Raw genomic sequence first — 14696 nt, 5'->3', positions numbered from 1 at the left:
ACCTCATTTTTCAGATTAAATGAGATAATATATGCAAAGCACTTAGGATAGTACCTAGCACGTAGTAGGTGCTGGATCACACACATGGCCCTGCTTGGGAAACACATACACATTTTCTATATGTAAGCGTGAAATGATAAAATTTTTAATGGTGTTCCATTTTGCACTGAAGCCAGAGATTTATGAAACTATATTGTCAGCTTGGTCAGTCTCCCTGACCTGTCAAAGGACACCAAGGACTAATGGCTCCATTTTGGTATTAAGTGAAGAATTATCACATCCAGACAAAAAAAAAAGTGTCAATTGACTTTTCTTGGTTGCTCCAGAAGGCAGAACATGGACAAAGAAGTAGACATTATATAAAGGCAGATTTCAGCAACATCTGGAGAGAGTTCAGTGGTCAGATGTTTCCTGAGGAAGTAAAGGTTACTGAATGTGTCCAAGCTGCCTGATGGACCATATGGTCAAGGTGATATGTAATGGCATCCTGTGCTGGGTGGGACACCAGATGATCATAGCCTAATCCAGTCTCTGTGCTAAATTTCTATGGCATTTTGTAGGTTGGGGAGAGTAGTTCTACTTCCTAGGTAATTTCGGGACATCTCAGCCTTGGAATGTATGTGAATTTTGCTGGATTGAAGATAGTTTCTTTCTCTCCAAAAGCTATTTTTCCATTTGCCTTTCCCTGTACCTCTTGAGGGAAGAACCGTGTTGAGCATCTGCTCTGGGATTTATGTCCTGTCCTCCAGCTATGAACAACACCCCCGTTCCTGTGTAGGTGGGAGGCTCTCCTTTTAGAAATTCCCTTCTGTGCTGTGCTAATCGCACCCTGGGTAGGTTTTATATCTTATTTTTAGGAGCAAAGAATCCCAGCACCAACAGTAGTTTCTGTGGCAACCTGCATCGCCCCCTTGCCTGTCCAGCTGTGCAGAATTAAATTCTAAAAGAGGCCATTTTACATCATGTAAAGTCTATCCATGGTGAAAGTTTTTTACAAATAAAGGCTTTTTTTTTTTTTTCTAAATTGGAACTAGATGGGGAATTAGGTTGAGGGGGTGAGTAAAAGAAACAAAACCTTTACTTAGAACTGAAACTATTATAAAATCCCAGGTGTTCGCAGGCATGTCTAGTTGCCCTGGTTTTTGTTTTTTTTTTTTTTTCCATAGGACGTCATTTCAGACACAAAAATATCATTGAGACCGATGGAAACTAGGTTTGGATATTTATATCAGAGTTTGTTGATAAGTTCCCCTTCTACGCCCTCCTTCATAAGGTCTTCCTGCATAGCCTTCCGCTAGACTAGATTATAAATTGACATGCTTTTCACATTCATTGAATAGATAGTTCTTTCACACCAACTATTCCCACTTCCAGGAAGTTTTCCCCGTACTCTCCCTTCCTAAAGTAGTCAAAGCAGACAGTGTCTACCTTGGTCAGGCCTAAGGGTGGGCATGTAAAATCAGCTCCCTCAGAGTATGATTTAAGGAAGCAAAAAAACAAACCAGTTGCTGCCACAGTCAAGTGAATTAGACTCATGGTGACCCCATGTGTGTCAGAGTGGAGATGTTGCTCCATAGGGTTTTCAAGGCTATGATCTTTCAGAAGCAGATTGCCAGATCTTTCTTCTGAGGCACCTCTGGGTGGATTCAAACCTCCAATCTTTTTGTTTGTAAGACCACAACCCCAAAATAATCTCTTCTAAGGCCATACCGTGTCCTAGATTGTACTTATAACCACCGCTTTTGGTTATATCATTTGTTTCCACATGATTCTGCAAATATGCTTACAGGAGGAGTAACATCTTGTAATTCAATTTATATTTTATATTCTGCTTGCTTCTAGTAAAACATAAGGCAGCCCACAACAAAAGAGACCTTCTCCCTAAGACCATTAGTATAGAGATTACAGAAGGGAATAAATATGCCCAAATCCTAGACTAACATCATTACTATGCTTAAACATTGATTAAGCTCTAATTTCCCTGAAGCTAGTCAAAAGAAATTTTCATTATGATGGATTATATGGTTCTTATCACCTATCAAAAGGAAACACATCGGTTTGTCAAGAGAGAAATTTTTCTGATGCAAAATTCTTAAACTCTTGTATTTAGGGAACGGAAGAATGACCTTCTCTTATGGTAGTAATTTAAGAAAAGATGCATTCTCCTCATGGCCATTTGTTATATTGACCTTTGATAATATCTGAGGTTATAACCTCAAAATAAAACTCAGTGATGCATTAAAGCATTTAAGAGTCATAAATACATTCACTCAATCCATTTAACCAGATTTGCTCCAGCAATATTTGGGAAATAGGAAGAAGGGTTCTAAGGGGGTGTGACACAAAAAGCCAGGTTTTGATAGGAACGGTGGCAGTAAAAGTGAGCCCTAGATGTCAGATTAGATGTGAGGGGTGAGGATGGGAATCGCATAGGGGGCACTGATTTTATTAGAGAGAAGAAGGGAGAAGGGTAACTACAAAAAGGGGACGAGGTCTGGAAAGAGGAAGTGAGAGGAGTCAAAGACAAACTATACCTGCTTGGTAGTTTTGCCTAAGACCATCGCTGGAACTTGCAACTCCTTGATGGTGAAATTTGATAGTTGCCAGCAGAAGGATAACCATAATAACTCAAATGGCTTTCATTCGGTGCTACTATGCATAAAGCACATTTGTTGTGGGTAAAATATGTCTCTGAAAGCAGTGAATGAAAACTGTAGTCTCAAAATTGTGCCCCTAGGACAGGGAAATTTGGCCCAAACCTCCTTGATTAACCTTACTTCTTTTTACTGAAAGTTCTAGAGTTTTTTTTAGAAAGCCAGAAAAAATAAACTAAAACTCTGTGTGAGTTTTTCATTAGAGTCTTACTTAGACAGTATGTATTGGGTATCAGAAAGCATTAGAACTGGTGTCCAAAAAATGAGCACAAATTGAGTTCTGATTTTAAGGGATACAGAATTGATTTTTTTTCCACTTGGTCTAAATTTTTCCTTTACCCTTAAGTTTTGGTAACGCTGAAATGTCAGCAAAACAGATTCAGCTTATAACAGCATAAGATCTTTATTTTCCATCCCCTTGCTTTCAAAGACAGCTAACTCCAGGGGCAGAAATGAATGCATGGTTTCCAGGGTCCACTCCCGTGTATTTATCCTAATAGCTGTAGAATTAGATTTGAAGGCCAGTAGTTGGCACACATGTTAAAAACTTCTTTGTACACATTTGTCTATATCTGAGAATTCAGAGAAAGCAGTTGGGAGAGAAAGGAGGGGCATTTAATTCTTGATTTGTTTTTTCTCTCCTTGATAGATGGAAATTCCTCAAAGACAGAGGTCACCTTTTACCCATCTTGGCATCCTTGGTACCTAACGCAATACTTTACATGCAGGTGACACGAGGCCATTTATTGAATGAACTGATAATAAGACCAGTTGTGCCAAGTATAGGAGCCCTGGTAGCGCAGTGGTTAAGAACTAGGCTGTTAACCAAAAGGTGGCATTCGAATCCACCAGCTTGGAAACCATATGGGGCAGTTCTACTCTGTCCTATAGGGTTGCTATGAGTCAAAATTGACTCAACAGCAACAGGTTTGGTTTTGTTCTGGTACAAAGTATAACGTCTAATACTCCAGAAAAACTCACCCTGGCTGTATTTTGAAAATGAAAAGGAAGGCTCACAATTCCAAGGGTTTATGAGAGGGGAGTCGAGGTATTATCTCTGAGTCTCCGTCCCCTCACCATGCCTGCCCAAAGCAGGTCAATTCAAGTCAGCATTCTCTTATTTGGCTCTGTAGCTGGTTGGGGGAGTGGGGGGGTGGAAATTTGTATAGTCTTTTTTTGCAAAAGAGGTTGAGGATGGGATACATAACATCATAACAAGGGCTGGCGATAGAAGTCCAGAAAAGCAGACTGCCAGGGTTTCATTCAGCCAAGTGGCTCCTTAAAGAAGACATGACAAAGACTGGAGTGAGTTACAAGAATGCTAGCATGCGCCTTTAGGCAACATGAAAACAGAATAAGCCTAGAGAACCCCAAAGACAGAAGGCTGCCTCAATATTTCTGCTCTTGGGTAATCCCAAAGGATGAGAGTTTTGCCTCTGCTCATCACTGAAATCATGGCTCTTTCTCTGTATTTCTCCTGTAGTAATAGCTCTGTCAGATACTTTTGCATACAATGATTACAGTGATTGCCAACCATTGGATTCCATTTTATTGAGCATGGTGTCTGTTCTTTGGTAAAAATGATTTTTACATCATTTCTGTCTCTTCTATAGCTACCCTGCCCTGTAAATACCTCACCAAAAGCTCTTCAGTTCACTGAGGAAGCAAGGCTGGCTTCCTCTCAGTCTCTTGCTTTCCAGCTGAAATAATTACTGATTCTCTTAGCTTACTCACAGCTACCTGGAATTTTGCACACAGAATTTCTTGAAAGTAGAGTTCTTTCTTTTCTGGGAAAATTCTACCCACACCAAATCCCTTCTGTTGTGGTTCTCTAAAGTTCTCTCATTCTTTATCTAAATGCCCCAAATTTCCTAACGACTCCAGGCTTGACTCATTGCTTTATCTGACAAGTATTAATACATTTAATGAAGGAATTTAGTCCACTAATGTTTATTTTAATCACCAATATATTTAGTATTCCTGGCTTTTTTTTTTAATTCCCTATTTTTTCATGATTTCCTGTTTGGTCTTGTTTCTTCTACTTTCCTAATTTTTACTGGATGAAATAGTTTTCTTTTTTTTCTTTCCTTACAGAGCAGGGGATGGCAGAATTTTTCTTTTATGGGCCAGATAATGAATATTTTAGGCTCTGCAGACCATACGGTCTCTGTCACAACTACTCAGCTCTGCTGTCGTAGTGTGAAGGCAGCCAGACACAATATGTAAATGAATGAGAATGGCTATGTTCCAATAAAACTTTATTTACAAACATAGGCAGCCAGCCAGATTTGGCCTGTGGCCATAGTTTACCAACTCCTGCTGTAGAGGATTAGAAGTTCTACATCATTGAGTTTTTGACAAACATGTTTTGTATGACTTAAAATATACATTCAGCTTCTGTAACAAATAACCTGAATAATGTGGCTTAAACAAGATAGTTTATGTCTTTAATAATGTGTAAGCAGTTTGGGGCTGCTCTGGCAACACCCCAGTCCTGGGTGTTCTCTTACTCGTCCTCATGACCAAGGTATTGACCTCACCTATATAGGGTTGCTATGAGTCAGGATTGACTTGAAGGCAATGGGTTTGGGTTTTTTTTTGGTTTATATCCACACACAAGGGGAAGAGGAAGTGGAGGGCATATCCCTTCTCTTTAGGGGTACAACCAGGAAGGTGCTCAAATCACTTTTGCACGCATCTCTTTGGTCAGAAATTACCGTATTTTTTATGGAAATAACGCACACCTTCTATGTTTGTTTGCCAACCACAACCTCCCTCCGTGAGGTATTTTCATAAGCACGCTATGCTAATTTTTTTTAAAACATCACACCTTGTTGGGGGGAGAGTTCTCTTGGCAAACAAACGTAGGAGGCATGCATTATTTTCGTGAAAATACAGTAGTCATAGCCCATACCTAGCTATCAGGAGGCCTGGAATATGTGGACACACTGGGAGGCCATGTTGTGCTCAGCTACAAATCCTATGACTACAGCTCATGAGGAGGATAGATGTTGGAGAACATCTAGCAGTCTCTGCTACAACTAAAACTTTGGTTTTCTGGTTTATTTCAAGGATTAATTAGAACCTATAACCCCTCATTCAATCAAAACAAAACCTTTAGCATATATTAGCACATTGAAAATCCAGTTACGTTTGTACTACTCTCATCTCCCTAGGTCCTTTTAACTCCCATATTACTTTTTGGTGCTTCACACCTCTTGTTTAATAGATGTGATTGCTTAATTACAAACAATTTCTAAAGTCTGATCTCTAAGCTTTCTCAGTGTCCTTTGTAAATAAAGCAAATTTTAGAGCAGTTATTTTACGGCTTTCCCTCTGTATTAGCTTCTTAGGGCTGCTGTGACAGAATGCCACAAACTGGGTGGTTTATAAGAACAGAAATTAATTATCTCACAGTTTTAGACGCTAGACGTCCAGGTCAACATGTCAGCTAGGCCATAAAGTCTCTCCAAAGTCTCTAGCGGGAAGGTCTTTTTTTGTCTCTACCACCGTCTGGTGGTCCCAGGTCTTCCTTGGCTTGTAGACGCATTTTCACGTGGCCGTCCTTCCATTATCTGTCTCTCTGGGTCTCTTCTCTATTATAAGGCTGCCTCTCAGATCAGATTAGGACCTGTGCTACTCCTCATGTTATCTGATAACATCTTCAAAGGTCCTATTTCCAAACAAATTCACATTCACAAGTACCAGAGATTGGGACTTTAACATATCTTTTTTTTTTTTGGGTGGGGGGACGACAATTCAATCCACAGCACCTGCCTTTTTCCTACGCAGAAAGCCAAAGCAGCATGTGGAAAAGGCTTCATATCTTTGCTTTGAAAGATCTGGGTTTTAATTACTGTAATTTACCTAAGAGTTTTGTGTTTTGTGGTGGAAAACATGAAACGAAATATTTGCTAATGTGACATGACATTAAATGAAGGAACAGCCCTCCACAGACAACATGTGTCTGAACTGAATTCCCTGCAGTGGTAACTGTTCTCAGAATTGCAGACATGGCCCCCTTTCCGGAATAATTTTCCATTCAAATGTATGGGCGTTTGACAGACGGTTTGTTTACATGCACATTGGAATGAAACGCCAAAATCATTTGGCTTGGCATCAAGAACTGTCTCTATTTTTGTTGTCTGCAATGCTGTGATTCAGTGCATTTTAATAAGTTTTTAACTCTGCATGAATTTGAGTCAGAGGAAGCGGAGGAAAGTCTAGGATGACACACACTTATTATAGGCTGTAAAGGGATGAGACGTCATCTATTGTTTGCCGTGCTAACCAACCCTTAAATTAATGCCCTTTCTTCCTTCAGAACCGAATCATTTTCATTACAACTGGGCGTGAGAAACTTGGCATTATTTGGTGCGTTCCTTTAAGAGGCTTTAAATCTCATATCATGCTTTAGTATTCTCCAAGTTCTAACTCACCCAGATTTTATTAGCCTTTTTTAGGGTTTGGACTTTGGAAGGTGTCTTTCCCAGGTGACAGAACATTAGACATTTGCAGTTCACTGTGTGGGAATATATCTGGACCCGAGCAAAGTCAGATACGAAATGCAATGTTGTTTTCTGTAGGGGCTGAAAGAATCCCTTTTTCCCCATGTTCCTCCTCCTGCTTTTTGATTTACTAGGCAGAATCAATTGTGAAACATAAAGTAAAATTTAAAAGCATTGAAGTATATTATATTTTTTTCTTAAGTGAAAAAGTAATTTGGCCTCCCTCATTTAAGTCTTACTTAATAGCTACTATAGCAGGGACAACCAGTATATTTCAGTTGCCTGCAGTTTCTTCCTGTTACTGGTGGTAGAGTTTGAATTTTAAGTTGCTGTCCCTGGGAGACACAGTTAAGTATTAACTGAAAGGTTGGTGATTCTAGTCCACCCAGAGGAGTCCAGGAAAAAAGGTCTGGCAATCTACTTCCAAGAAATCAGCCTTTGAAAACCCAATGAGACCTAATTCTACTCTGACACACATGAGGCCATCATAAGTTGAAATCGACTCTAGGCAACAGCCTTGGCTTTTTTTTTGAAAGTGAAAAACTTCCATGGGGAGGTCCATAACCAATCTCTATGTGTTAAAATGGAAACTGGAATCTGTTCTGGAGACAAGATGTTGTTATGTTTTGTGCTGCAGATAGATGTAAAACAAAGAATTGCACATTACTTTTGGGAAAGCCCTGAACCATTAAAATAACACAAATAGAGATGTTTCAGACCAAGATGTTTTCATTCAGGTTAGTAACAGGAATTGGGTGTGTCTTCAGCAAGACTGTGTCCTTGCAGAAAAATTTTTGTTTTCTAAGTATATTTGGACCGCACTGAATATATCTCAAAGGGGCAGTTATTTGGGACTAAATAACCAAGACTTCGATTAATATGCTGCCTAATAATTACTGTGATTGCCTTGAGGTGGAGAGGGCAGAGCATCAGACCACAAGGAGTTTCCCCTCTGTCAGTCATCCTAGAATAGAAAAGTGCCTTTGGACTGAGGGAAGGAAAACTCTTTTTCTGAGTGGCCGAAAGGGGTAGGGTCTAGACTCTCAGGAGAAAGAGTATGGGTGGTGCCATTCATGGGAAATAAGCAGGTGCCTGTATATGGTGACAGGTCAGGAGAAATGGCCTGTAGGAGACCTCTATGAAGGGGTGTGGTCCACTGGCTCTACTTAACTTTTTTTTGGCCTAGAATTTCCCAAATATCTTTGAACAGGGAACTCCTTTATTTCATGACACTTGTTAGCATGCTGTAGAATAATTTTCTGAAGAATACAGTTTGGGAAATGGTGTTAGGCAGGCTTGTTCCTAGCAAGCATCAGAATCTTCTGGAGGGCTTGTTGGAAGACAGATTGGCGGCCCCACCCCCAGAGTTTCAGGTTCAGTTGATCTGGGGTGGGTGGGGCCTGAACATTTGCATTTTTAACAAGTTCCCAGGTGATGCTAATATGATGCCGCTGACTCAAGGGCATGCTTTGAGAACTACTGGTCTATGTGAGGAGCCCTGGCGGTGCAGTGGTTAAGAGCTCAGGCTACTAACCAAAAAGTTGGCAGCTCAAGTCTACCAGCTGCTCCTTGGAAACCCTATGGGGGTAATTCTACTCTGTCCTATAGGGTCACTATGAGTTGGAATTGACTTGATGGCAATGGGTTTGGTTTTGGGTGTTTTTTTTTTGGTCTATGTGAACAAATCACAGGTTGAAGCTGTCTGGTTTCTTCTTTCTTTTTGTAGAGTGACATAAATCAAGAAGTAGGCACTGAGTCTGTACCATGAGCAAGGCATACAGGTTTAGTTGTGCCCAGGAAACTCAAAGGGGTCCTTGATGAAGAGGATTCCAGAGACTAAGATTCAAATTACAGCCACCCCTCAGTTACAGCAAAGTAATTTTTAAAAATTAATAAGTAGTTATTATATTATCTAAGCTTCCTGGTTACTTTGACCATTGTATAACTCAACAGTATTTTTGTTTAAAGTATAAAGTAAAAGAGAAGAGATGGCGTTTTGCTCATTAATTTTAGCTCTGGTGAATTTTCTACAGTCTTGCCACCTTAAAAGCCATTTGGCCATGCTGGTTTACATAAAATCACAGCAGTCCAACATCTAGTCAATTAAATCTAAATAAACTCAGTCATTAGGCTATTTGGAATGTACAGCAATAAACAACTGGTTCTGTTGATTGCTTTGGCTGGATTGATTAAATGCCTCAGAGAAATAGTAGAAACACTTCAGTTTGTATGACAGCTTTATGTTCCTGCTTTCCAGTAATTATAGAGTCTGTTGAGCCAGTACTTCCAAAGGAAATACTGTGGATGTTCTGAATTGGTATCTAATTTACAATATATTATCGTCTTCATTATATTTACCTGAAATCGAGAAGTTTTTGAACTAATTCTCCATTTCAGGTAAATATCTTGGAGATGATAATATTAAATCATATTAAAGTTAAAGTACATTAATTAAAGTACATCGGAATAGATGAGTTGCCTGCCCCTAGCTGAAGTTCATCTAGGGAAGTTAAATACACACTCAAGTACCATTTCTATATCTGTGAGGCAATTCAAAATGATATGCATCATCAGCCCACAAATTCAAATCTGCTTCACTCCAAGTTGCTTTAGGCATTGCCTCTTGGCAAAAGCAGGCTCATCTGCCTATAGCAGTGAACTTCAAGAAAATGTCAAGGTCACTCATTCTATGTTTCAAAGACTTACTAGCTAGCTCATCCATCTATCCCTCTTCCTATAATGTGCATCTCAACGACTGTGGTGGCCCTTAACTTGGGCCTCTCAAATATCCTGTTCTAAGGAGCATAATCGAATACGGCCCTGACTGCAGCCCCTCTGGATTCACCACCATACACGCCAAGGTCACAATCCACACTGACCACTCCCAGGCAATGATTGAGCATCAGGCGGATACAAATGCAGGCTCATTCCTGTAAGACGCGAGACCCCTTCAATTGGTAGTTTGGCTCATTGACTCCACACTGGCCTGGCTGAGCCTCTCTTGGAACTGTGCTGCAGTGAGACTCTTCCTACCCAAACCTCCTTCCTTCCCTCTCTCCTTCCACAGGGGTTAGACCTTACCTTGGTCTGAAGGCTCTTTCTACCTCCTCCTGCTCTTTTCCCTTTATCCTTCACAGGTATTACAACATATATCTAACCCTATCTTGACATCTGCTTCTCAGAGGACCCAGCTAACACAATGACATGATTTTAATACCACCACATAAAACAAATCAAGACAACTTGTAGTTTATGAGTCAACTTTAAATAATGGGGAAAATAATGCTGGACCTAGGGTTAAAAAAACAATCTGAAGGTTTAGTAAAACAATCTGAAGGTTTAGTAAGCTTTCTTGTCAAGGTCACAAATTAGCTATAAAACCAGTTGAAATTTTCCAATGTTACGTCCTTTGTACTTTGTATGTCAAAATACCCGCAGTGGCACATCGCTATGAAATGTCTGGCTTGTCCTGATACGCACCCACTCCTGTTCAAAGATTGACACAGAATCTTTGTAAACTGTCTGTCATGTAACAATTTTTTGTCTTTGATTAATCTTACTGGTGTACTTTAGATTTTCTTACTTGTTTCTACTTAAAACATTTTCTAGTTGGAAAATCATTAGGGAAACTATAGAATTTTTTTTTTTTAAATAAAAATCATCACCTAGTTCCAGCATCCAAAGATACACAATAACCACAGTTACCGTTGTAGTATGCTTTTGTCCTTTTTTTTTCTATGCACATGTGAGTATATATGTATAAATGTATACACATACATATATATGTTTACACAGTTGAGATAATACTATATATATGAATTTAGTATCCTGTTTTTCCTTATGGTATTAACATTTTTTTATCAAATACTTTTAATGGTTCCTCAATATTCCATTGTACGATCATCTCATTATTTATTTAATTATTCCCTTATTGTTAGAATTTAGATAATTTCTGATTTCCTATGATAAGTACCCCATGTTGAATATCTTTGTTCATAAAAATTTACTCTGCATTTTGGAATATTCTCCTTTATATAGACCCCTAGAAGTCCCTCCTGACTTCCTGATAAGCCTGCAGCTTGAGAAGAATCAGCAGGCTTACTTTCCACATCCACATGGCATATCAGAAGGACATGGGTATAGGAGGGCCTAGGAGTTAGAAGACTCACTAACCCACAAACTAGCTAGGTGCCCTTGGCTAGTCTCCTTACCTCAGTGTCCACAAGTGTTAAGTGAGGGTGTGGAATTAGATAATCCCTATTGTCCCGTCGTGTTTAATATTCTTTGACTCTCTGTGACCTTGCCCCTTATCCTATCATGTTATATAGACACAAGGGAACAACTCGTAATGGATTTAGAATATTACTATGCTTTATACCCTGAAAGAACACTCAACATTGTACAGGAATATGGCTGGTTCTGTGACTCTCCCCTCTCCAGCTCATTTAACTTATTGTTGTCTTTGTGTTTTTAAATTACTTTTGGTTCCATGGTGTTACTGAAGCACATTGTACCCATGTGAACCTGCTCAATGAGCCTTCTAATATTAACCCAAGGCAAAATATTGTTCACTTGTTGGTTGCTAAGATCTCACATTTTAAAATTTTCTTTTGTGTTCCCTGCATTTACTTCTGATTCAATCCTCATTAAAAAAAAAAAAAAAAAAAAGTCTGTATTGTTTCTCTGAGCATGTCCTTGTGCTTGGAACTGAATTAAAAAGAATTATTGTTGGCGTCAAGAAATTTCCAATCGAAGAGCCACAATACTTTGAGTTGTTGTTATTGTTAGATGCCCATTGTTGCAGCCACTGTGTCAGTCCGTCTCATTGACGGTCCTCCTTTTTTTTGCTGACACTCTACTTTACCAAGCATAATGTCCTTCTCTAGGGACTAATCTCTCCTGACAACATGTCCAAAGTATGTGAGACGTAGTCTCACCATCCTTGCTTTGGTATAAACGTCAAAGAGACACCTGAACAATTAGTCTGAACCTCAGTGCCTGCCAAGGAATGAGTTCTTCTCATGGGAAGTCAGAAAAGGAGGTCTCTGAGGAATTCTGAATTTGGAGAGGCTAGAACCAATTTTTTTTTTAGAACCAATGCAATATTGTGCTTCTCAAAGAGAATATGTGTGGAAGAAATGGGATTCTATAAGCTTTTCAAATGAAGTGACAAAGCTTCGGGTCTGCCAAAGAGAGAACATTTTCAGATCTAGACTCTAAATATGTGAAGATTTTCTTCATAATACATAAAAGTAGAAACAGGGCCATCTAATTGTTTATAAATTAGTTGACTACAGAATAAACAGAAATAATAAAAACAGATAGGTCTCAGTGAATGGCAGTACAAACATTTAATCAGAGTTAGTATGGGGAATTAAGGCTAAGCCCTTGGATGCATTAAAATGCTAACAAGAGAAAGTGCAATTGCTGTCAGTTGCCCTAGACCTTTTATTAGGATTCCTTATTACGTCTGGAAACCCTGGTGGCGTAGTGGTTAAGTGCTCAGCTTCTAACCAAAGGGTTGGCAGTTCAAATCCACCAGGCGCTCCTTGGAAACTCTATGGGGCAGTTCTACTACGTCCTGTAGGGTCACTATAAGTTGGAATTGACTCGACAGCACTGGGTTGGGTTATTACGTTTAGTTACAACTGCACTTTATGAACACGGTAGTTCTGGCTATTTGCTCACACATATTGCAAGCTTTACCTGTATTTACCATCATAGACTCAATGGAGGGCTTTAGGAAATAAAGCAAAATATTGCCTCTTCTTTAAATGGACTTGGGATAGAGAGAGTGAAATGTCTATCTGTGTTTTGAGAATGGTAATACAAAGAATCAGTTAATGCTAGGCCAGGATGTTTTCTGAACAAAGAGTTTTGTAGGCGAGCCAGTACCCAGCATACTATGTGACTCAGACATGAATTTTAGAGCTTGAAATTCTAGAGGAGAAGAGTCTTAGTTTGAATTCCCCATAAAGAAAAGCCTGAGACAGGATTGAAGCATGGTAGTTGAATTGAGAGGTAATACCAGGGAGCAGGAGCGAAGTTGCTGAGAATGAAACAGAACAGATATGAAGTCTAATTCAAGGTGCCTTTTTGACCTGGTTACTGCTGACAGCATCAAGTCTCATTCTCACCATAGGCCCTTGGAGGATATATGGAGAACGTGCCTCAACATTGTCTTACTGAAGAACAGGGAGGCAGGGGATTTATTCAACAACTTCTGTTCCTCATTCTTTGAAGCTTGTCCCCAAAGGCATTAACTTCTCCTCATTTCCAGGATGCATGTATGCAGGGACTGAACAGACTATGAAGAAAGTCTAAGGTAAAAAGCAGAGAGATGCCCTGGCACATATTTGAGGTAAGACATTGTTCACTTACACAGACTTACCACTCACCAGTTCCAGTGTTCCATTCTGAGGTTTGTGCTGGAAGCAGATAGGTTGATAGAATGTGGTCCTAGGCCTGCAGAGGACAGCTACTGTTGACTTCTTGGTGATGCTAGTGTCCCCCTCACTAGTGATTCCTGTTGCCTTAGTGATGGGAGTGTCTTCTGGACCATCCTGTTGGAACATAGCCATTTGTTAGGTTCTCTGGTGCCATGCAATAAACCTATTCTAACAGACCCTTCTTATTATTTTCTCCATACTTTGCCAAGGCCATTGTTATGTCTCAGCCTGATTTATTATAAATTATTGTCATGTCTAAGCATCAAAGAGCCCTGTCAGCAACATATGAAGTATCTTTGCTAAGAATTTAAATCCCAAGTTTTTGAGAGGGTGCACTTACATTGCATTCTCCTCTGTCCAGCTCCTCAAGATCCACTCCCATGATGGTGCCAAGTTATAACAGATGACTGCCCTGACAGGGAACACAACAGAAAACACCTGAGGCAGCAGGAGAGCAGTGGGATGCAGGCCTCAAATTCTCGTAAAAAGACCAGACTTAATGGTCTGACTGAGACTACAAGGACCCCAGAGGTCATGGCCCCCAGACCTTCTGTTAGCGCAGGACAGGAACTATTCCCAAAGCCAACACTTCAGACAGGGGTTGGACTGGACTATGGGATAGAAAATGATACTGGTGAAGAGTGAGCTTCTTGGATCAAGTAGACACATGAGACTATGTGGGCAGCTCCTGTCTGGAGAAGAGATGAGAGAGCAGAAGGGGTCAGAACCTGGCTGAATGGACGTGAAAACAGAGAGTGGAGGGAAGGAGTGTGCTGTCTCATTAGAGGGAGAGCAACTAGAAGTATATAGCACACATGTTTTCAGGTTCCTGCCTGTACATATTAGCAAGATCCATCAACTCTTTGAGTAAGAAAGCTATCTGCCCCTGCAGCAAGGGACTGCTTGGGCTGTACTGAGATCCAACTGTAATTACTGGTCTGGAGGCAATGATGGAAGGGGGGAGGATCTTGGAAAGTACAATACTAATTTGCACCTGCCTCAGGTGAGGTCTCTGTGTTGTCTGCTGGAAAGGGGGGTTAGAGGGAGGGGAATGCTCCTTCCAATGCACAGAGTTCTGGGGACTC

Source organism: Elephas maximus, chromosome 10 (genome assembly GCF_024166365.1).
Source record: "Elephas maximus indicus isolate mEleMax1 chromosome 10, mEleMax1 primary haplotype, whole genome shotgun sequence".
Classification (NCBI taxonomy): Eukaryota; Metazoa; Chordata; class Mammalia; order Proboscidea; family Elephantidae; genus Elephas; species Elephas maximus.
This window is presented reverse-complemented; position numbering follows the sequence as displayed.